Source organism: Symphodus melops (assembly GCF_947650265.1).
Source record: "Symphodus melops genome assembly, chromosome: 12".
Taxonomy (NCBI): Eukaryota; Metazoa; Chordata; class Actinopteri; order Labriformes; family Labridae; genus Symphodus; species Symphodus melops.
The window spans coordinates 13852614-13875557 of record NC_136702.1 but is presented as its reverse complement, the minus strand read 5'-3'; the positions used below and the strand labels follow the sequence as shown (position 1 = coordinate 13875557).

At 40.2% G+C, this 22944-nt stretch overlaps 1 protein-coding gene across 12 annotated transcripts in view; it reads left to right on the top strand.

Annotated features, from left to right (window-relative positions):
• The window catches only part of map2 (microtubule-associated protein 2), an 83508-nt gene that overhangs the window by 5571 nt on the left and 54993 nt on the right, over positions 1-22944 (top strand). For all 12 annotated transcript variants that reach the window (XM_079357743.1, XM_079357740.1, XM_079357749.1 and 9 more), the window contains one exon: positions 15804-15856. The gene's annotated coding sequence lies outside the window, so the exon portion shown is untranslated. The remainder of the gene's footprint in view (positions 1-15803; positions 15857-22944) is intronic.

Genomic DNA, 22944 nt, shown 5'->3' with positions numbered 1-22944 from the left:
GAGAGAGCTTTATTGTGATGGTATTCCTGCTGCGAATAGGACATAAATAAATACTGCCCATAAATAACAAAAAAACGAAATTGTGAATAGAGGATTTATCTTCAGCCCCCTGACTGACTGATGCCTATAGGATGTAACTATTTCTATACACCCCAAAAACAGTACATTACAGAGCAGATAGCAAGCTCATCGAAAAGCATGTGTGGGCTGAACCGGGTAAAACAGAAGTGTGAGTCACAGCTCACCTATTTCCTCTCCTCTCCTCGAGGAATGGATGTTTGTTATTTGTCTTGCTTGCATCTGTGTGATTCTTCAGTGTGTGCTCGTGTTTGTGTACACGATCAAGTAGGCCGAGTGTAGGAGTGTGTGCTTGTGTGGGTGTCACTAACAACAAGAAATCACCACTGGTGTCTTCACTTTGATATCTGTCGCACATTATTTTGTGATGTAACACGGAGCTTCTTTCAAGCTGGCTCATCCGATTCAGAGTCTTTTCAACGCGTGCACTGCGGAACGCCAAGCTTCATCGAGGTGTGCGCAACAATCTCAGTCAGACAGACCTCAGGTTTACAACAGTTCTGCCACAATAAATCAGACTCCGTTGTAGAAGTGCTGGAAATAACTTGATAGTAAAAACCGCAATTGACCAAAGTGCTGGGAACAATTACGATAAAGGACTTGTCATTGATTGTCTCATTTTTCGAACATGAGACGGCTGAATGCCTGTTGCAAGACAAATTACAAGCAAGCGTCCGATATTTACAGTGTTCATCATATCCTCCAGTGTGTGAGCGTTCCAGAGACTGTAACTCACCTGGCTCATTACAGTGTAAACGAAACCCCTGAGATCATCCAGAGAAGATGCAAAAAGACGGCCAGCCTCCCACCTAGCACCCATCCATTACCCACCACCCACCGTTGCTTTGTCCACAAGGGTTTAAAAATGAAACTCATAAGTCCTGTAACACTAATATCCCCTCCTCCTTTTTTACTCTTTCATGTCTCCATCGGGGATTCTTTATGCCATGGTATCAGGCCTCACAGTTGGATAGCAGAGTATATTCTGAGAAATGCTGTCATTCAAGGTGCTATAATCTTACAGGCAGTGGCCAGAAGAATTCATTAGAGATGTGTTAGCCCTGTTTAATGTGTTTTAATGGAATGCATTTCATTTTATATTTCATCCTGTTTTTTTTGGCAAGCTAGATTTCCCCTTTACATTGTTGCTTTGGTAACAGTCTTAGGTAATGTACAGGCAGACACTGAATGCTAAGTAAGCTTACATAAGTCGCTGTTTTTAAAAGCTCTGTCAGAATAATTGCATCTCACATCCCTTTTGAAAAGCTTCAGAATCGCCACTTCGTCTGTCTTCCATCCTTCTCCTCTTAATGATTTTCTTGATGGAGCGCAGAGGTTGACGCTTACGCCCCTTAAGGTCTACCATAAAACAGACACAGTGGCTGCTGAATGACAGCGCTGCAGAGGAAGAAAACCGTTCCTTTGTTTTACACGTTAATGAGAAAACAGACGAGAGGAGCACGCCAGAGAAAAGAACATTTTATGGCCATTTTCCCAGCAGCATTAACACGTGGTGTGAATTTGTGACATTGTGTTCAGAATTTCAGGTATAAATGCACCCTTAGACATTTTAAAAGTTCATTCATTCATGCCAGCTTAGTCACAGAGGCATTTAGGCACATTAGCACCAACAGGGGGTCAATGAAAGATCATTGTTTAATTATGTCACAAAATGTCAGGCTTTAGCTTTAAAACACGATACTGAAGGATGTTGTTGTTGTTGAAGGGGAAATATGTCACTCTTAAAAGTAATATGGGTAATTGATGAAGGAAAATAATATATATTTTTGACTGGAGGCATAATTCAATGTGTTATTATTGGGTAGTTCAGCCACAAAATGTATAAAATGGACCACATGCTGAGTCACCATTTGGGCACTGGTTCTCCTGATTATATAGTTCAGTGCCTGGCAAGCTGGCCTTCCCCGTTTTACCGCCATATTGCTGGAAGTGTCACCAGACGCTCTGTAAAGTGTGCGATCGACGCCTCGGAACTTGTCTGAAATCAGTGGGAATTCAGAGTGCGAAAGCTCTCAAGTTAAACACGCGACAGGAACATGAATTATTCTCTCTTTGTTGTGAAGTGTTGCGTTTTATCTTTTCTGTCTTCCTCTCTGGGGAAGGAAGTCACCTTTTTTTTTTTTTCCAGTTATGTAACAGTACTTTTTTTTTTTTTTTTTGCCTTTGACACATTCATAGTCACATCTATTATATAAAAACACAAAAACATCCGTTGTTCGTGAAGTATAACCGGTGACTAGAAAATGCATCTCGTTTTATTCGGCTATCTGAACCGCTTTTGTGGTCTCTCATTTTCTGTCATGTCAGAGTTCCCTTTGTTTGACACAACCAGTTCACTATAGTACTTCTACCCTTAATACGGCTGTATTCTTTGTTGTCCACTGTAACTTCTGTGGGAACATCATTGCTTGTCAGAGGCCAATGTTGTGTCTTTGTGTGTGTGTGCCACCTTCTCTCAATCAACCTGTGGTCCACTCTTCAGGGGGAGGGGAAGTGCTCTGTCCTTGTAAGGCGTTAATCTTGACCATCTGCTCCCGCTAAACCCCTGTTTTAATCGCACCTTACTTCACAAGATGTGCTGCATCTGACTGTGTGTAATGCTAAAGTACCTGGTCAGTAAAATCCTCAAATACAGAAACCAACCCCAGACAACATGTACATGGTAAAGAAGTCTCTTAAATCAATACTTCAGAAAGTTCGGGGAACCATTTCCCTTTAAAAATCTCTATTTCATTCTCTGAGTAATGGAGCTACAGATTGATGTAAACGCCATGTAAAGAAAAGATGCAAAATGGTAAATGGACTTGGACTAGCTTAGCATTTTTCTGGAACACTGATGGCAGAGGCTGATACATCAGTATTAACTAATCCCATTTAAACACTTCCACTGGCACTCAGACCAAAACAACACAAAAGCCATGACAGGACATGACATTTTGTGTTTCGTGTCGCCGTGTCTGTTGCTACCTGTACCATCCTCCGGAGCTTCTCTCCTACAGGCACATTACTGTCTCTCTCTTTTACAATGTCCAATATGTTAATCTTCAATCCCAAAACTACGCTGGAACTGTTTGCATTTCCTATCTACATATTCAGTGTAACACCTTTTACACGACGCAGTGAAAGGTGTGCTTTCTCAGACTCGGTTGTCAAGTTAAACTGGATTTAAGGAAATGTGCGCATTTTATTTTGGTCACACTGACTGAATTCAAACATTAAAAGGGGGGAGCTCTTACAAGTAGCTGATAGAAGAACCTGCACACACAGCAGCCCAAAATGTACAGTATTCAATTACTAGGGTTAAGAGCTGGTTTATATAAGATTAAGTGAGAGTGGGAACTAACCTACTGAAGGAAATTACAGGATTACACCAGTGAGGATGGTCTTATTGAACTGACGGAACACACGCACATATTCACACACACACCGGCCTATTTTTACTGGGAAAATGTGTGTAAGAGATTAAGGCTTTGACCACTTGCTAATTGTTTGTGACATGACTAAAACAGAATAACCCTGACTGTGCATAACGCCTAAACGAAATGAGTTATTTTCTTTCATTGAGGTTTGAAAACAAAATGGAGAGAGTATAACATTATTTGTTCTTGCACAGTTTCTCTCGCTCCCTTGTGTTGTTTGGAAAGTATTGATACCATCATTAAAATGTAAATTCATCAAGATTCAGAAAATTGTTAATTATTTGTCCTGTGTAATTTATTAGTCAGTCTATAAACAGATTGTTCTTTCATTTCAAAGAAAATTTATTTCAGGGCTTAAACTGATGCGGAATAAATTTCCACTCTTACACGTTGGCATGTTGTTATTTCTCAACCCTGCACTGACATCATCTGCCTTGCCCTTCTACAACCGTCCCATATTGTACTATGTCGTCTGGCTTCAAGTAGACAAACCTAACTGTCAGACCAAATATATTTTGTAACAAATGACTCGAAATACATTTCAAAGTCTTTGCTTTACCCTATTAAAATTTGACACACACACACACACACACACACACACACTCACACAGACAGAGAGTGAAGCTGCATGTCCATTTACAGCCCATGTGCCTCCTGTCAGCAGACACACCTCCTCTTTGATTTGCTCATTGCAGTGCTCTGCGTGTTGCGGCACCCGGGTTTATGTGTCTCTTGTTTTCTCCAGCAGGTGCTTGAGGGATTAAGGAATCCCAAAGAAGGATGTGTTTTCACCCTTCCTGCTCTTTCATTATACATAGTCTGTTCTTGCAGGAGACGCGTATAGAAATGCACAACTAGATCAGCAGGATCATTTCTCCCTCTTCCTCTCTTTGTTCTCCTCCCCTCCTCCTTCCTCCCCTGTGTATATTTCATAGATGCCAAGTGTGCATTTGCTTAGCTGTTGCATGAGGCAACCCCTTCTGCTCCCATGGCAACCAATCCAATTGTGTTGCTGGGATCATATCACATTGATAATTACTGCTTACTGTTATTTAGTGGTTTGCACACGTGCGTGCGCACACACAGAATGGAAGTTAATTCCATTCTTCATAAGGACCTGTTGAAAAAAAAAAACCATTAATTTTTTTTTTTTTTTTCTAAATCTTTAAAGCAATAGTTTTTCATGGATCTAATGGAAAAACAAGACAAAAACAAGGTGCCAAATACAAGTAATTACCTACGCTTTGCAAGACCGTCCCACTTAGGCTCTTTTAATTGGGTAGCTGTGGGTGGGTCTATTTATGATTTGGAATGTGGCCATAAAATATTCAGTATACTTTAGCCCATTTGGAGTTAATAAGTTCCTGAGCATTAACATTAATGTTTGACTTTGCTTCTCAACTAGAAAAAAGCAGGAACTTTCTTATGACAGTGCAGCAGATAAATTGATCCAAATTAAATATAAGAATCATTGAGATGAACAGGGAGAAACATCATGCATCTGGAAAAGACTGATTGTTGGTGTTGAAATTTGACACTTGATATAACTGGCTTACACCCTTTTCATTGTCCCCTTAATTCAGTACATTTTGACCTCACATTGAGTGCTCTTTAATTGTCCCCTACTCTCCTGTACTTTGCTTTAACCTCAATCCCATCACCCGGCCTCTCCTCCTTGTTTTCTTTGCGATGATAAATGTGCTGGGAGTGAAAGAAAATTAGATCCAAGGTCAAGTTATTGTATCCATAGGATGTGGGTTGTGTTTTTGCTAATTGGGTTACACATGGTGCCGAGAGAGGCTCTCTACCATTTGTTACAGTAAAGCTTCACACTCTTTGGCCACTGCTTATTGATTACATGAATTTCCAAATGATTTCTCGCTCTCTGCTGGCCCCAAACATCTTCCATGTTATTGACCCTGTATCCTTCATACCTTTCTCCTGCAGGTGTTTACTCTTCATAAAAGATGAGCAATCGGGGGTATGGAATATGTATAAAATAAAATTTTACTTGAATCCATTTTTGGTCCACATTAGCATATAAACACTATGAGCTCTGTAAATCTCTTTATTTGTCTAAGTAAGCACTAATTACCCCGATGCACTCGTTGTCTTCCTCTTGATATTACATAACTGTAACGGTACATCCAGAAGAAACACTTTTCGAGAGAAAATAATGGATTATGAATGTGATTTTAGTTTGATTACAAATGTTGAAGTGGACATCACCCTCAGTTACTTAAAATGGAACGACTGTTGAAACATTTCACCTTTAGCTAAAAGATTTATTCCATGCTATGGCACCACTTCGTCCAAAGAGTAATTGTCCACACTCCACACTAATTGTAATATTCTTTGTTTAATAGCTGGCACATTACACCTACAGCCATGAGCCATTGCTCCACTGTATCTCCACACACGTAGTTTGTGGAGCTTTAAAGCAGCTGGATATTTTTTTCTAATGTGCCCCAGGAGTCCCTACGTCCACCATCCATTTGTCATGACAGTGTACAAAAAAATATGAACCTTTACTTCGGCTGAATCAGCTAATGCTGCTATCAGTTGCCATGGAGACTGACTGAGTCGGGTTGTTGCTGTGGAAACTGTGTAGTTGCTCATTGCCACCCACAGCAACCGTCCCTACTCTCTCCCGCCAACCAGAACCACACCAACTCATTTAAACGTACACAAACAAACTCATGAACACATACACACTGAAAATCTGTTGGTACTATCTATCACACATGTCCATATATATTAACTGTTTTTGTTACAACCTTTTAAACATGTTTATTTGTACAAATATAATAAACATCGTAGGCTATACTGTCCATGGTTAGGCCTAATCTGAAAATATACAGGCAAGTGATTCATTGCATTCAGTGACAGCCTGAAAACAGGCGCCAAGCCTTTATGACCGAGCTAATTCAAAATTTGTAAAGTTGATGTATGTATGTATGTAGAACTGTCGACTTAAGCTGAGAGCAGCTAAATGACAAATATTATCAGACAATGGTGATGTGGCTGCTTCATGCAACCAGGCATATACTTGATGTGGCGGGACTTGTCGCCAAGGCAACAAAGACAACAGATACTTTGCAGATTAGAGAGTGCATTTGTGGGAACGGATCAACTGGATAATTGAGCTAAAAGTTTGATAGATGGACAATAAAAAAGTAAAAACTGAGTGATGTGATGTGCCTTGTTTTTGGAAGTCTTTATCTTGATATTCTGCTCTTTCTCCTTTTGTATGATTTGTATTTTCTTTTGTTTTAAATGTGAAGAAAATTGTAATCATAATCATCCGCAATACAAATGGAATTGACCCATACGAACTGATATATCAACGATCCAGAACAAGAACACATAAAGTCCTGTGATGTACCAGTTAAGATCGGTCCGATCACAGATTTTGAAATGAAACAAAAACAAGTGTTGATGACCGTTACTGTAGCTGTACATGTTTGTCTGCCAGTCAGAATAAGTGTACTTACGTTTGCATGCACTGGTGGCGTTGTGCAACATCACATACAAGGGAGAGGTAATTAGCTATGCTTTTAACATAAATGAGCGCTGCTGTTTATGTTGCAGCCCACGCAAGCTCGTAAAGAAGCTGTGAAAGTGCTTGCTATGTTGTAAAGAGCATCACCATCTGAAGCTGTACAAAGTCTGGAGCTGACTGGCGAGCGTTTCATTTGATCCTACATGTGATGTTGTGTCTTCTTTACTGTAAAATACTGTTGGGGCCAGAAATAGACCAGAGAGGGGACAAAGTGAGAAGGACTGAGTCAAACAGAGGAAAGGAAAATAAAAATCTAGAGTCATTTATTCTCTAATGCGTCTGCAGCCTTTGCCATTTTTTTTCTGCTCCTTCCCTGTTCTCTTTTGAAATACTGCAATAAAATGTAATTCATCAAACTAGGAAAGAGCGGGGAGAGGAAATTCACTTCCATAACTTGAATTTGAATGAGTCTTTTCAGGTTTTCAATCTTGTCCACTCCCTCTCATCCCCTCTAGTTTATATATTTTCTTCGTTATTTCATTTGCAAACAGAAATGAGGGTTTATATTTGGTAGTCTTATTACAAACAGTCACATCACTTCAACAGGACACTCCTCCTCCCTATAACCGTGCAAATTCAAACTTAATGCATTGTGGCTACTTTGAAAGGAGGACTATCATAGTTTTTCTTTTTTTTTACGACCATGAGGGAAAAACCCACGGACAAATGTTTTCATCGAATAGCCATAGTCCGTAAACATAAAGCTACTTTAAGCTGCAAAGTGCTTTTCATTTCTTTTCACACTTTTTTTTAAAGCCACTAAAGATAAACTGTTGTTGCTTTTCAGGGTGGTGGCAACATGAAAAGTCTTTGACAACAAAACGCTGTAAAAAGACCGGCAGCCAATAAACAAGAAAAAATACTTACTCGGGCACCTGTGGCCGAGTGGTTCTCAAAGCTGCTAAATTGTAAATATGCATGTGCTGTGCAATGCAAAAAAGACAACTAGTTAAAACATTAAAAACTTCAAAGCTATCAAATTAAATTACACATTTTTGTAATGGTGGACTTTTTTGTTTTCCAAATCTGTTTCTGGTAGCTTCACTGTACCCAACTGCAGAGTGACTGAGGGGGGGTTCAGAACAGACCACAGAAGCACATTCAAAACAGACATAACATTATAAAAACACTGAATAAATATGGCTGCAGTTTTAGTCTGACCTGTACAGTGTTGCTGCTTATACCACATAGGATCAATATCACAATCCACAAAGATATTCTATGGTATGAAAAATATTTGAAATTTGAAACATATCACCATTTACAGAAATTGCTTTCAATTCTTTATTATTAAGGTTCCCTTTTGTGCAGTCAATCTCTTTTTATTTGTATTTCACTAGAATCACTCTTGCCTATTTCATTCTATGTCCTGACTTGTAAGTTTACAGTAGTGTAGAGAGAAAGAGCTTGCCCACACACCTTACTTAAGCCTGGTTCACACGGCAGGATAATTACGCCGATTTTGGCCCCGATTCTCCCCTTCCGATAATCTTAAGGACGCCCCGATCATCATAAGATAATCTTATAAGATCATCCTGCCGTGTGTGGTGTGTTCAGACTGCTCTCGTCTGGTCGGAAGAATGTCGGGACCGCTCCGATCTCAAATCGGGGATATTCAACATGTTGGATTGTTTTGGCCCGATCTCTCACCATGTGCGGTGTCCCCCGAGGAGAAAACGAGCACGAACCTGTTGAATGTGACGCGTATCCAATCAGAAAGCGAGGTGACGTAGTAGCGAAAACACCGGGAGCAAAACAACAACTACTCACCTCCATATCATGTAGCAAGTACAGTTCATGCTCCCGTTGTCTCCGCTCCTTTGACCGACGCCTCTTTTTAAAACATGTTTTTCACATAAAAACAGCACAAACGACCCCTATTACATCCTCTTCGTCCGTTTGTTGACTCTGGAATCACGTTTGATCTCGAGAGGTTTGCGAGATTTCCTATCTGATCGGGGGACGTTCGCGAGTGAAATCGGTTCGTGTGTGGTGTGTTGATGTTGCCGTGTGGCCACACACCACACACTGTGCGACCGAAACTGTGAAACCTCCGATTATTTATCGCCGTGTGTGGTCTCTAAAGTTTGGGAAATCGGCCGACAATTTTAAAATCCTGCCGTGTGAACCAGCCTTTAGCCATTGAAACCTGGGGTGCATTCGGATCGTCCCTCCTATCTACTTTCACTTTCCACTTTGCAAAGGTGTGAGGAGAACTCATAAAGAACTTAGGAAAAGGCGATTGCGTTGTTTTGACAATCCGACCGCACTTTCACTAGGTGACGTCATAATGATGTGACGGCGGCGGAGGTTAGTGACGCCAGTCTGTCATGGTGGAACTACAGTTTTCAGAAAATGGACTACAAAAAGCTCATCTAAAAATGTTTCCCCTGTGCCTTCTTACAGGTGAAAAAATACTAAAAACCATGGGGTGTGAATAAAAATAAAAGGTAGGCTTTATTAGATACCAGGGAACTTCACTTTGATGGTTTTATAACATCAAAATCACGTTCAGAGTTTACCTCAATAAAAAGAAATGAAATAAATACAAAGGCTGTAACAAATTATAAGTCGAATCAATATGCAGCTTGTCTCCACATTTCTCCTCTGACAGATTGTTAGTTTTCGTGAATGCTCAGATATGGGTCGAGTCGCTTTAGAAGTTGCGATGAATTGTGAGGAGGCACTTATCTCCTTTCGTAAAGGATGGTCCAGTGTTTCCTATGCTAAAGGAGGTTATAAAGGAAGTATTGAGCCACCTTTCTTTAACTTTTAGAGAATTTGGGGGCGCTGGTGGCCCAGTGGCAGTGCGAGCGTCCCCATGTATCGAGGCTACCGTCCCCACGTGGGCGGCCCGGGCTCGCATCCCCCCTGTGGCTCCTCTCCCGCATGTCTCTCCCCACTCTCTCTCCCTGATTTCTGCCTCTGTCCACTTTCCTCTATAATAAAGGCAAAATGCCAAAAATAAATCTTTAAAAACTTTTAGAGAATTCGAACGGCTCTTATCATGGCTGCCACTTAGCTGCTTCCATGGTTAAGGAAAAAATGCGAGTGAAAGTGGATAGGAGGGACAATCCAAACGCAGTCGCACCCCTGGTCATGTGGACTGGTACGCTTTCCTCTTTACAATTGATTGATCTATTTTCAATATTCCAATATATTGAACACATCACACTAATTGGCTCACTACCACATCTGCTTTAAAAACCAAAGCATAATCTTCTGAAACAAATCAAATCAGAAGAATCAAGGCAGTAAACATTGTTCCTATTCCTATTCTTAATCCTTACACTCGTCTTCAAAACAGTCAATTATGACTGTGTCACAAAGGTACAGGATGGAAAGCTTGCCTGAGATTAGCTTCTATCTTTCTCCATGGCCTTTTGCAAACCCCAATTACTTGCCTGCTTTTGCCATGCTGCCTTCTGGTGTGTATATCCTGTTGACATAATGAGCTTTTGCTGCTATGCTAGGAAGGCAGAAGGAAGGCTTGTCTGTTTTCCTCCTTCGTCTGCTTCTGGTAACTATAACAGAGGTTTTTACTCTCACCAGTCTTTGGGCTATTTTCCAAAAGTTTTTGTGAAGAAACATCACAAGGATGAATGAGAAAAGTGGGCTCACATTTTAAATGGTTTCCAGTAAGAAATTAGTCACTTTGACGTTTTATCATCAGAACAATGCCAAGACCATTGAGAGGTTTTATGCAAATAAAATAGTGTTTTATGCAGTTATACAATATAATACACAAAATGTCCTTCGAGTGAACCCTCCAACGCAGACAATGTAAACAACACTTTTTTAAATGTAATTGTGTGATTAGTTTCAACGTGGTTTTTGTCTGCGAAAGAAGAAAGAGATGCGAAAAAGATCTGGTGTTCGTAGAGTTAACTCCAAATATGTTTTAGTTTCAAGTACTTTTCCTGCTTTACTTTAAGACGATTCATTTTCCTTTTCCCCTCATGTATTTTTACTTATTCAACTCAAATCTGTTGACACGTTATAAACAGCTGAGGTTGTTCCGTGACATAGTGACCTGGGTAATTGCCATATAAGCCATGTCACATGAGTCCAGCTTCGTTGTCAAACACCATTTGCTCAGATTAAGAGTCGCTATTGTTGGTAACATCAGGCCAACGCAGAAGGCTTAGAAGGACTTCCTGCTGATACCTTGAATGAGGTCTTAGTTCCCATCAATCAGTTTGGTACTGCAAGGGCAAACACATTAATAAGCACATGTGTACTATCTGTTCTTATTAAATGCTACCTAAGCATTTCTGAGGCGCTGTATTCTTACTTTGTAGTGCTGAAGAGCAGTACACCACAGGCCTTCAATACAAAAATCGTGTTTGTGCATTTTTAGTTTTGCAAATGTAGCCTTTTGAAAGAGGAAGACAATTTCTAGCATGAAAGTCTTTCATGAGAAAACTTGTTGGAAAGGCATCAAGGGTAACAAATGACTGATTGTTAGACTTTTGAGGTTATGATGTAAATGAACACAGACACTGCGATAATGATGCAAAGCCTAAGGAACTGTTGGACTCCTCAAGAGCTGTCTTCACTTTGATCAGATAGAGTGGCATCAGTCTGATGAAGCTGTGAAAAAAGCACAGACGCTGAATGATGATTCGCTGAGTGGCAGGCCGACGTACTGTTTGACAAAGAGCGGTAATGATGAACATACCATGTCATTCATCTCTTTTGTTGGTGATGATTGAATAGATTAGGACTGTACATATCTAATATTTTCCCTTAGTCATCCGTCAATTATTTTCATCACTTATACAAGATTTTCACGTGTAATAAGTTTGGAGACTCGTTGGATGAAGAAGATCCTTCTTCAATCTTCTCCTAGTGCAGGTATCTTCCTGGATTTCTCTCATTTGTCTGTTTCCCATCTTTTGTCCATTTGACAGAAGAGATTTGGATGTAAGAAGTGTCCCTGCTGTTTATACCTGCTGTGTAACAGCTTGACATCATTTATGCCCTGTTGGTGATCTGAAGCATATTTTTTTTGCTTTTGTGCTCCCCCACAAGCTGTATGTATATTTTTATCTCATCCATTGTCCTTTCGCAACAGGGGGCAATGATTCAGTATAATCTTGCAAGTGAGTCTTAAAGGAGGAATATGTAACCCTGACACCTCGCGTTTGAACGGGTACTGCAGTCCAAATTCAAAACATGGAGAGCACAGTCTCCCTCCGTCCCCAACACCCGAGAGTCGATGTGCACACAGCTTGCTATGTCACGGACACTGAAGCTTCAGTGTTTAGCCAGCTCTGAATAGTGCTAATCCCTCTCCATTTGTCAAAAGCTTCAACAATATTTATCCTAATTTTACTGTTTGTTGTCATGGAGATTCTTAGAAAAATGCGATGGCATTTAAGGTTGTGTGGAATCTGTTATATCTGAACCAGTTTGCTTGCTGCTTCCATCGCTGCAACACCTGTTGGTTTGGTGTTTCACTGGCAAATCCAGGAGCAAAAGGTCAAACAGGCATGTGTAGGTGGCTATGTAGCTTCTTCTTACTAAAATCAAAACTTACACAGGTCCTTATGGTGTGTTCGCATTTGGCACGATTGTTTCATACTGTGCTCAAGCACCATTGCTCCCCCCTCCCCTCTCCCCTGCTGGTCTGCAGTGACAGTAGTAGATCTTTCCATGCATTAGTACACTCCTGTATGTATACATTCTGTTGCACCAGGTGGCAGTATGCACATAGTTGGTTTGCAAATCCGCCAAAAATATCTTTATTTTATTTTAATAAATCTAATACTCAAGAAGTAAGCCCTTTCTATTGAAGCTGTATATGAAGTACCCAGTATCTTTATGAAATAATAGGTCAAGATGTGTTTTTCTTGACAACACTGTTGTTTGTATATAACCAAAAAGTTGTCGTTGTGAATAAAAAGTGCTTGTGGCAGTTATAGAGTCTTTGCAGAAAACTCACACACATACCGTAAATTCCGGACTATAAGCCGCTACTTTTTTCTCACACTTCGAGCACTGCGGCTTCTACTCCGGTGCGGCTAATGCATGGATTTTTTATGGGGGACAATGAGCTTCTGCCGCAAAAACATTTGACTTCGTCACGTCGGATCTTAATATCAGTCATTTTGCGCTTCATGCACGCACCCTCATCATGGCAAACACACAGAGAAATGCATATGATGCAGCTTTCAAGTTAAAGGCGATCGACCTGGCTGTCAAATAAGCTAACAGAGCTGCTGCACGTTAAGATGACACTGACAGCGACAACAGAGACTGAGGAAGTGAGTAATGAAGTCATTCTGAGGCAGTGAATGGATGGACTTTTTCTTGTGAAATATATTACGGTCATCTTTTTCATCAGCCGTGTTACAGACACCGTCGGCTAGGCTTCGTATTGTAACGGTTCATGTTGTAAAGTCAGTAGTTGATAATGTGTTCATAATTCCGATTATGTGGAGAGTCAGTGAATGCACCAGTGAGAACGTGTTGAGTGGCTGTATGAGAGAACGCTGGGGGAGAGAGTTGGATTGTTACGGCAAGTTATGTGTGTTGTTCTCTGCTGTAAACGGCGTGGTCACGGCCGACAGTGATCGGGTTATTAAAAGTTATTATTTGAACGCTCTCGTCGTCCTTTAACGTCCGTACGGACGCTACAGTATTTGCGGATGTTACCGGTAGCCTACGTCTGTGTAAATAGCTCTTGTTATAGCGTGGACACCTGCGGCTTATAATCAAGTGCGGCTTATATATGTACAAATACATTTATTTACTTATTTTTAGCCGGTGCGGCTTATATCCAGGTGCGCTCAATAGTACGGAATTTACGGTACTTGATGATCTGCCCTGTAGATAATCACCTTCACACCTTTTGTATGTTGCAACTCAATGTAAATCAGCATTGAGAATTAGCAAAGAAAAAATCGTAAAACAGTTATCAGAAGAAAATATCAAATATATTTGGAAAACTTATGAATAAAGGTTTTGGATATTAGCTTTCAAGAAACATGTTTTTTAGAATAGCTTTACCTTGAAGGTCCCCTATTATGCCCTTTTTGAGGTTCATATATCTCATGTGTCTACTAAAGGAAGTTGAATGTACCGTTTCTTTTTCATGTACTGCCGCTACATGCAGGCTTTATCAAATACCTGTAATTCTCAGAATCCCCCACAAAGAGAAAAAAAAGTGCAAGCACCCCGCATGTGCTAAGTCTGATCTGATCGGTCGGCCAATCTGCTCTCTCGTAATTGGTCAATCGTTCCGCTTTGTTCTCTGGTGTTTCCTGCACCTTTTACCATATTGGGAATGCTGTCACACATGTTATCAATGAGGGGGTCTCAGGACCGAGCGTTTCACACGGCTATTGCTCATGCGAGCAAGAGTAGGTATAAGTCTGCGTTTCTGTGGACTTTGAATTTTTGCAAATAGATGTGCCGAAACTTGCACAGGACACCTGAAAAACACACTAAAGAGCATATAAAACCAGGAAAAACCATAATATGGGATCTTTAAAGTGCACACATACAGTAATTCATAAAACAACAAAAACTCATTCAGGTAGATAGGCAGAGTATCAGTAGAGTATTTACATGAGTTAGTATGTAAAAACTTGTTCATCAGTGTGAAACCCTATACACATTTTTCTTTCTTTTAATTCTGCAGGTATGCACTTTGTGCAAACAGCAGAGACTTTTCTTTTAGAGTCACTGCTGGAAATATTCAGCTGTTGGGATCAATGTGCAACCACTGCAAAGAATACACAAATCATCTTTTTTCATGAATAGGACATTTAGAGGCTTTTTGATCAAGAAAGTGCCTCCACTTTCATGTAATAGTCGTTGCCTATGTAAACAACCTTGTATTTCATTACTTATTCATATTTATCCACAGATGAGAAGCGCTGATTCAATGTCAGAGGCTCTTGTGTAAGTACTGTATGTATCAACCTGTTGCCAGCATCCAATAATAAACTAGTGTTTGCTGCTTTGCATTTTCACAGGAATGTTTTGAGTCATAGTAGTTCAGTGCCGTCCACACTGACACTGAACTCGTTGCCCTCTGTTAGAGAAACCCGACGTGAACTGTAGTGTCTCTGCCTATCACTATGTTCACACTGCGGCTGCTGGATTGAGGTTAATTAGTGTGCATCTGCTCTTGTGTTCACCTGTGTATCCTTGAAATGGAGATACATGGTGTTATTTACCCTAGCGTGTGTTTGTGTGTTTGTGTATTTGTGTGTGTATGAGAGAGAGAGAGAGAGTGAAGAAAAGGGGAGCGACGCCTGACTCTTTGTGTTTGCTGTCGAAGGAATCCTTCACATGTGGCATGAACAAGCACACACTCGCACAAGCTCACCCTCTGATAAGCACTCCCTTTCTTGCTGTCACTTTCTCTTTGCCTCTCATGTGTGTACTCTGCTCTTCTCAGCGGGCTGATAACACAGTGCTTCCTTTAGATCCACAACTGATTGGAAAGCGCTATCATCCAGACTTGTCCGACTGTCTTCTCAATACTTTCAACCTCAGCCCCTTCCCCTCCATCTGTCCATAAGATATACTGACAGTGTGTACGTGTGTGTGTGTGTGTGTGTGTGTGTGTGTGTACTACACATAATGCCACCTGCCACTGCACTCCCAAAGTACTAGCAGTCAAATCTAATCTCTCTCTCTCTCTCCCTTTCTCTCTCCCTCAATACTGTTCCTTCCCCTTATCCTCTCTCCATCTCTCACTCTTTCAGGTCTCGGATGTTATCCTTCCCTCTGAGCTGTGGACAACAACCCATCTAACCAGGTGAGTTTCTTAATAACTCTCTTTGTTTTGCCATTTCATCCTTTGTCTCTGTCTCTCTCTCTCTTTTCACAGCATATGCCTTTGGGTGATGCTGCAAAGATGCTGCGTCACTGTATTGGATTCATACAGACACTGTTGTAATTTACTGTAGCAGAAATAACAGATGCATTTCTCTGCTGTGCCGAATGTCTCTCTGCTTATCTCCGGTTTTCTTTTATGCTGGGGAATGTGAATCTGTGTAAAAAAACATTAGCCATAGTGGTCTGTCTTTGTGTCTGTCTACGTGTGTGCTTCTGTGTATGTCTAGACACTCTCCAACAGTCATTTGACAGTTTCACTGTCACATGGCTCAGGTGCAGAGTGAATCAACACATTTATCCTTCTAAACGAGACACTGGAGTTTCAGTCTGTTTGTCCAAATTCATTTGCGCTGTCAGATCTGCTCACATTTTAGCCGTCGGACAAGACACATTAAAGGAGAGAGGCACTGAATGTCCGGCAAACTCTCCAGAGAAAGATGGACTGAACGACTTCCGATCTTTGTGTGTTCTTATTTCTTTTGTTAAAGCAGTGCAATTATGTCTGGCATGGTGTTTTCTTTTTGTGGTTGGTTGTTCTGTATTCCCTCAGCTCTTTAAGGCTGCCTTCATCTGAAGATTCCAACCGAACACTTAAAGTACCAACAATGACGTTATTTCAACAAATGTAAAAAAACGGAAACCTTGTCAGTGTGAAATAAAATAAAAAAGAACCCCCAATATCGTAAAAGTGCTAAAATGGGATTCAACTGTTCAGTCATGGAAAAGATGGCATGCCACATATCTTTCTAGTCTACGTAAAGTGGTCTTTGGGTTAAACCGAGGGGGTTCCTGTCAAAATTCCCTTGTAAAAAGTACTCCATCCCAATTTTATGGAAATGTTTAAGATTTTTCCAAACTGACAGGATGCAAGAAATAGTTATTTGCAGAGTTAAGGTTTGCACTTTGGATGGCAAAACAGTGCACCTTTAATGAACTCAAGAGACATCATCCTAAACATTCTGCTGAGAGCAGCTCAGACAAAAAGCCAGTGATTGGAGGTGTGATCCTGTCGTTTCTAATAAGCGTCTCCGATCGAAGCTCACAGTTGCGAGCAGAATCGAGAATGAAACTGCGTTATGAAACGGAGGGAGGCGATCAGATCCAGGACTCGTTTTGTTTAAAAAGATATAAAGTGCAATCATTTATTTTTAGCTCTGATTTCAATACATGCTGCTTGAAGTGATGTCAGTCAGCAGCTCTCTTTTCCCCCTCTCATTCAGCGTGTAGCAGGCGAGTGAGAGTGTGTAGCCATGGTGACTGTCTGTCTGTCAATCAACGTTGCCCCGCCCCCTCTGTGAATGAAAGATTTCAGTGAAACTTACTATGACCATGTGTCACAGAACATTCTGGATTATGTTTATGTTTTCAAATGAATACATCAGGTGTGTATATGTACCTGATGAACACTAACACAAGAAAACACAATACTGAATAATACATTTAAAGTGGTGCAGGAAAAATGTGCAAATTGATCAGATTGCAGAAAAGACGTGTTCTGGGGCAGACGTCCACACATCGTCCCTCCCTCTGTTGGTGCGAACAAATATTTCATGTTTTGACCGACAGGTTGTTGATGAAGACAAAAGCATGATCAAATTAGACTAAACTTATGAGCACTGTTGTGAATTTAAGAAATTATTGTACGGAAAGTAAGTATGGTTGAACTGGTCATCTATGTGTCAATTAGTGTTAAAGATCAGTAAAAAAAACACATTAACACATTCACAGAATATCAATGAGACTCAATTTGAAGTGTGTTTTCTCTAGATGGCCTTAACAGATTTTAAGTGACAGTATTAAGAAGTATTTCCAACATCCTCCTATCAAATATTTATACCACAACATCCAGTATTGATCGTTAAGCCTCTTTGTTTATTCATATGCCCTTACACCCTTCCTTTATAGCGCAACACACACACACACACACACACACACACACACACACTTCACATGTTTGTTTTTAACAACATGTACATTCACAAACAGTGACAGGATCTGATATACAAACATGTAAGCCTTTACTTTGACTCCCCACCTCTGCTGCTTTCATGATTATAAAAAAGAAGTTAGTGGCATTCCCCAGCAGGTCTGTTTGACCACCTTTCCTGCTCATCTCTTCATCTCACCGTAAGCCTAACCAGAGCGACATGTTCCTGACACAGTTACATTGAACTTAACTTACCAGTGACTTTAATCATTACAAAGGACACTCCCTGCAGTTAGAAGGGCGGTTAGATAAACAAGGGGACCTGAACACTTCACCTCAACCCTTCCCACAATCTGAATATAAACTGAATTCCACTTATATCTGTGTCGGTATTACTCCTTCAAATACATCTGAAGACATTTCTCTGTAACAATGAGGCAGTAACGGTGAGAGTTGGTGCACTGCAACTTCATGTTATCATGGCATGGTTTAATGTGCTCGCAAATGACCATAACCATTTTTTCATGTCGGAGGTACTAAATCGTTGGAAACCATTTTCTATGGCGGTGTGGATGTTACATTTTAAGCATTATTTGGTGGTGTTTAATAATTACAGTAAGGGAAAGAAAGTCTTTTTATTTGTATGCAGTCAGGACCTTGTGTATTTATGGCAGTTGGTGTCTACGGTGACAGACAGACCTTGAGAGAGAGAGCGAGAGTGTTACTTATGTTAATGTTGTCAGCCACTGCAGCAGTGATGTAATGGCTGAGACTCCCCCCGCTCCTCAGGCTAGACTCTTGCTTTTTCTTTCCCTCTCTCGCTCTCACTGTCTCTCTCTCACTTCTTGACCACCCTTCCTCTTTGTCTCTTTTTCTTTCCTTTTTTTTAAAAAATCAGTTACCTAACTGCCATTGAGTGTCCTTTACTTTTTGTCGTCAAGGCGCTCATGTATTTTCACGAGAGCTGTTATTGAATAATAAACAGAAAAGGGATTTTGTACAGCATATATTGTGTTGACATTTTTGCACAACGCAGCAGGTATGCACTCACCATACCTCGACTTGTTAGCTTGTTCACTGTTAACATTCATACATATGTATTTGTTGGCCAGTGCATAGGAGTCAGGATTGATGTTGGCTTTCCTCCCTGAGAGGTGACAGTGGATTGTTCTGACGAGCAGCTCGGATATTCTAAGTACTGTGGTACACATCGGTCCCCCTCCAGTCTGTCAGCCGGAGTCAAGCAAGCAACCAACAAGTCCGCTACACTCCACAAGCTCTCCTTGTTTATATGGTTTGATAAATAAACAGCTGTTGTCAGCAACTTTCTTAAATAAAGCCTCACACTGTGAAACATAAGGCGAAAAGCGGCTCATAAAACAGCTAATGAATAAGCCACTGCTATTGGCCTTTTTGACTTTGATAACTTGCCGTTCCCTAACCTGTTACTCCTCTCCAGTTTTATCGTCTCCAATTGCTAAACTTGAGGATTTATACGCATTCGAGAAACAAATGGGTCATGTCACAGTGGTTAATTTATAAACTCTATGTGAGGTAAATTTTTCTGAGGACCTCACTTTACTCGCATAGTTCTCTGCCCAAGTACAATTGCGTATGTACACAGCAGCTGGCAGCATGAACACAGTTGGCTTGCAAATCCGCCAAGAAGCAGAAATAAGAAGAAGCAGCAGCTATGGCAACCACTTGCGACTGAGTCCATCCTGCTAACTGTGTATGTTTTAGTTATTTCTCAGATGAAAACATTGACCCTCTTTCTACCTTCAGATCTACAGTATGGTGCAGCTCAGAGGGCAATGGGCCCGTGCTAACATTTTTTGAAGCGTCCAGAACCTTTTAGAATTACATCATATACAGATGAAGCCAAAAAAAGAGAAAAGTTAGGAAAAACGCCACTGTAACAACACCCTCATAACAGTAATCCTAAATTAGTATTTTGCCTCTGCACACAGTGTGTAATCTTTAATACAGAATCGTTTCTCCCTTCGCGCCAGCACTCCTCCGTGCACGCTGTGCTTTTTACTTTCAAAGTGTATGTGAATAGGTTTTATATCTTTTCATGGTTTGAGATCAATTTAACAATAATTATATATTCCCAACTATTCAACTAGTCATGAAGCTCTGCAAAGTAGAAGTAAATTTACCTGATATTAAAGTGTAATTATCACAGTATCCCATTATACAAGGTCATTGATTTTTTTTTTTTATTCTTAACGCATCTTGTACCTACATTCCAGATTTACATTCCCATAACAGGAATCAAATCATTAGCATTACATTGCGTCTTTTGTTCAAACGGAATGAGCCATCACCCCAAGCGCTCCCTGCCTCCACTTTGTCACACGTTATCAGAACTGCGTGTTTCGGTTGTCTGCTTCAGAGTAAAAACACAAGTAGCGGTCCACTTCCATGTTTGAGCACTATTGCAGTCACAAGTGAAGCGCGCCGTACTGGAGAACATATGAAAAGTGCCCGGGACCACCTTTGGTATTTCCAGTGGGTACAGAAAGTATTTAGAAAGTATTTTCTATTGTTTACTTTCTTTCTATAGTACTTATATTGTTATTCTTTAGTGCTCTTTTTATGCACTGCGGGTTGGGGGGATTGTAATTTCATCTGTGCTGTTTAACATGGAGCATATTTGACAAATAAAGTACCTTGAACCTTGAACCTTGAACTTTAGACTTCTTAATTTTTTCATTCTTTGTTTAATTGCAGCCATTTGCTAAAATCAAAAAAGTTCATTGTATTTCTCATTAATGTACACTTAGCAAACCACCTTGGCATTAAAAAATTTTTTTTTTTGCAAATTAATTCAAACAGAAAAACACAAATATCACATGGTCATAAGTATTCAGACCCTTTGCAGACATTTGGACTTTCTACATTTTTTCTGTCAAGATGGGGTGCTGAGTGTACGTTAATGAGAAATAAAATGAACTTTCTTGATTTTAACAAACGGCTGCAATTAAACAAAAATTGAAACATTTAAAGGGGTCTGAAAACTATCCGTACCCACTGTATTAACTTACACTGTGTCTCCAGACTGCAGTGAGCTTCTTGCATTTCATTTTACATTATGAACTATGCCACTCATATGCCCCTTTTTCTGTTTCAAGTCCACACAGTCCCCATGTACATGCAAATGACTTTGAGAAAGATCTCTCTCTTCAAACGTGTTTTGCACCATGCGCATAAAATTCACTTGCTACAAGGGCTTTAAATGAACTCCAGTGTTCTACAGAAAACAGTATATGGGTTGTGTGGCAGTGATTCAACATTTGGATGTCATCTTCTACATTGAGAACTTGAAGTGCCGTGCACTTCCACCTCTGCACACACACAGACGCACGTTCTTGAGTGGAGTAGGGAACGTGGTAGTTCTGAGGGAAAACTGGTTGAAAAGGATGAGGAAGTAGAAGGCTAATAGAAAAGAATAGTGCCCGTTCTGATCTTTGGAAAATTGTGTTCCATTGCACAGATTTTCTAATTTAGTTACCAATTACATTTTAGTTTAAACCATCTGCACCTTGTCAAACAGACATGGTCATGAGGAGCTTGTTAAAATTGATCCCTTTTGATCTTAAAAGTCCCAACACTGTAAATTGCTGTATCTATTGATATTGCTCTGAGATGACTCTGGATTTTTTCTTTCAGTATGTTTTACTTTAGGTTTATGAATATCACTTATATAATTGATGATGTTGTCTCCCCCCCTTAAAAAAATCTTTGATGCTGCTGAGGCCTGATGCAGATGCTTTTTTTCTTCAGGTTAGGCTCTCTGAGAAATACTGCCTGAACTCAGCTAGAGGTAAATTCCTTGGCTCTCAAACCACATTCCCATTAAAAATTAAAGCTTTATATAGGTATATGATCCATATTAACGCTCAAGGAACTAGCTTTAAAGTATTGCTAAAAAAAAAAAACCAAGACATGAAACTTTCTTTTTACTTTTTTTTTTCTTTTAAGACTTTGAGAAATCAGCACATATTTCTCCTTGCATTCGTCCAGGAGTTGCACATCCTGCACCCGTTGCCTTTTAATGCAAGAAGAAGCACGGTCACTTTAAACACACTTCAGCACCTGCCATCAGCATTAGATGTGGGCTGACAGGTGGTTGCTGGATGTGCACTCAAAGGAGACAGTACAAAGCATTCTCGCTGTGTGTGTGCTTAACCAGTAGAGAGTGATCTGTGTGTGGATGTGTGTTGAAGGTACAGGGTTACATAAGATATGAGCATAAGACCTTCACATGGAAAAGGCAAGGGGTGAATAACTTTTCACATTTCTCTCTTTTTCTCTTTTAACTCTCTTGGTATATTTTTCCTTGGGTTCTTATGTTGGTATGATCACTTTCTGCATATGCCAGTGCAAATGACTGTTGTCAGAAGATGCTGGTAAAGCTTCGTCCACAGAGTCCATGGTATAGAAACATGATGCCAAATAAAAGCGGTGTATTGTAGCCAATATACTGTAGTTTGTTTTTTCAAGATGCATAAGGATCTGTGTCCACCCAGCATATCTGTCCTGCTTAAAGGACAAGAGCATGTTGGCAATGTCCGCTATATGACAGACACTGCTCTGTTGCTTTTTACTTTTTCTTTTTTTCTTCTTTTTTTCTACCCAATCAGACATGGAACAAAGAGGATGTGGTTACAAGACACTATTTGTAGAAAGGAAAAAATACGGAGAATACGAAAGACACTGCTCTGCTCTGGGCAGTCACCTGCTGCTGCTAGCAATCTCTCCATGTTGGAAACAATTGAAAAATGACACTGTGCTAAGAAAAAGAACATGGTGGACACAGGGCGTAGCTTAAAAATTGTAAATAGAGACGTTATCTTAAAAACATTGCCACAATTTTTTAATAGGTGAAAAAAGAAGTACAAAATCCTGACACTTTGCGACAGTTTGGAGGGAATCTTAAACGTTAGAGATATTTGTTAGTCAAAATTGTTTCAGTCAAAAAGTAAATAATGGGCTTAATGATTGGTCAGTTATCAAATATTCCCCAACAGGTTGAGATTTGCTTGTCAGAGTTGATGCCTCTGTTACTGTATGGG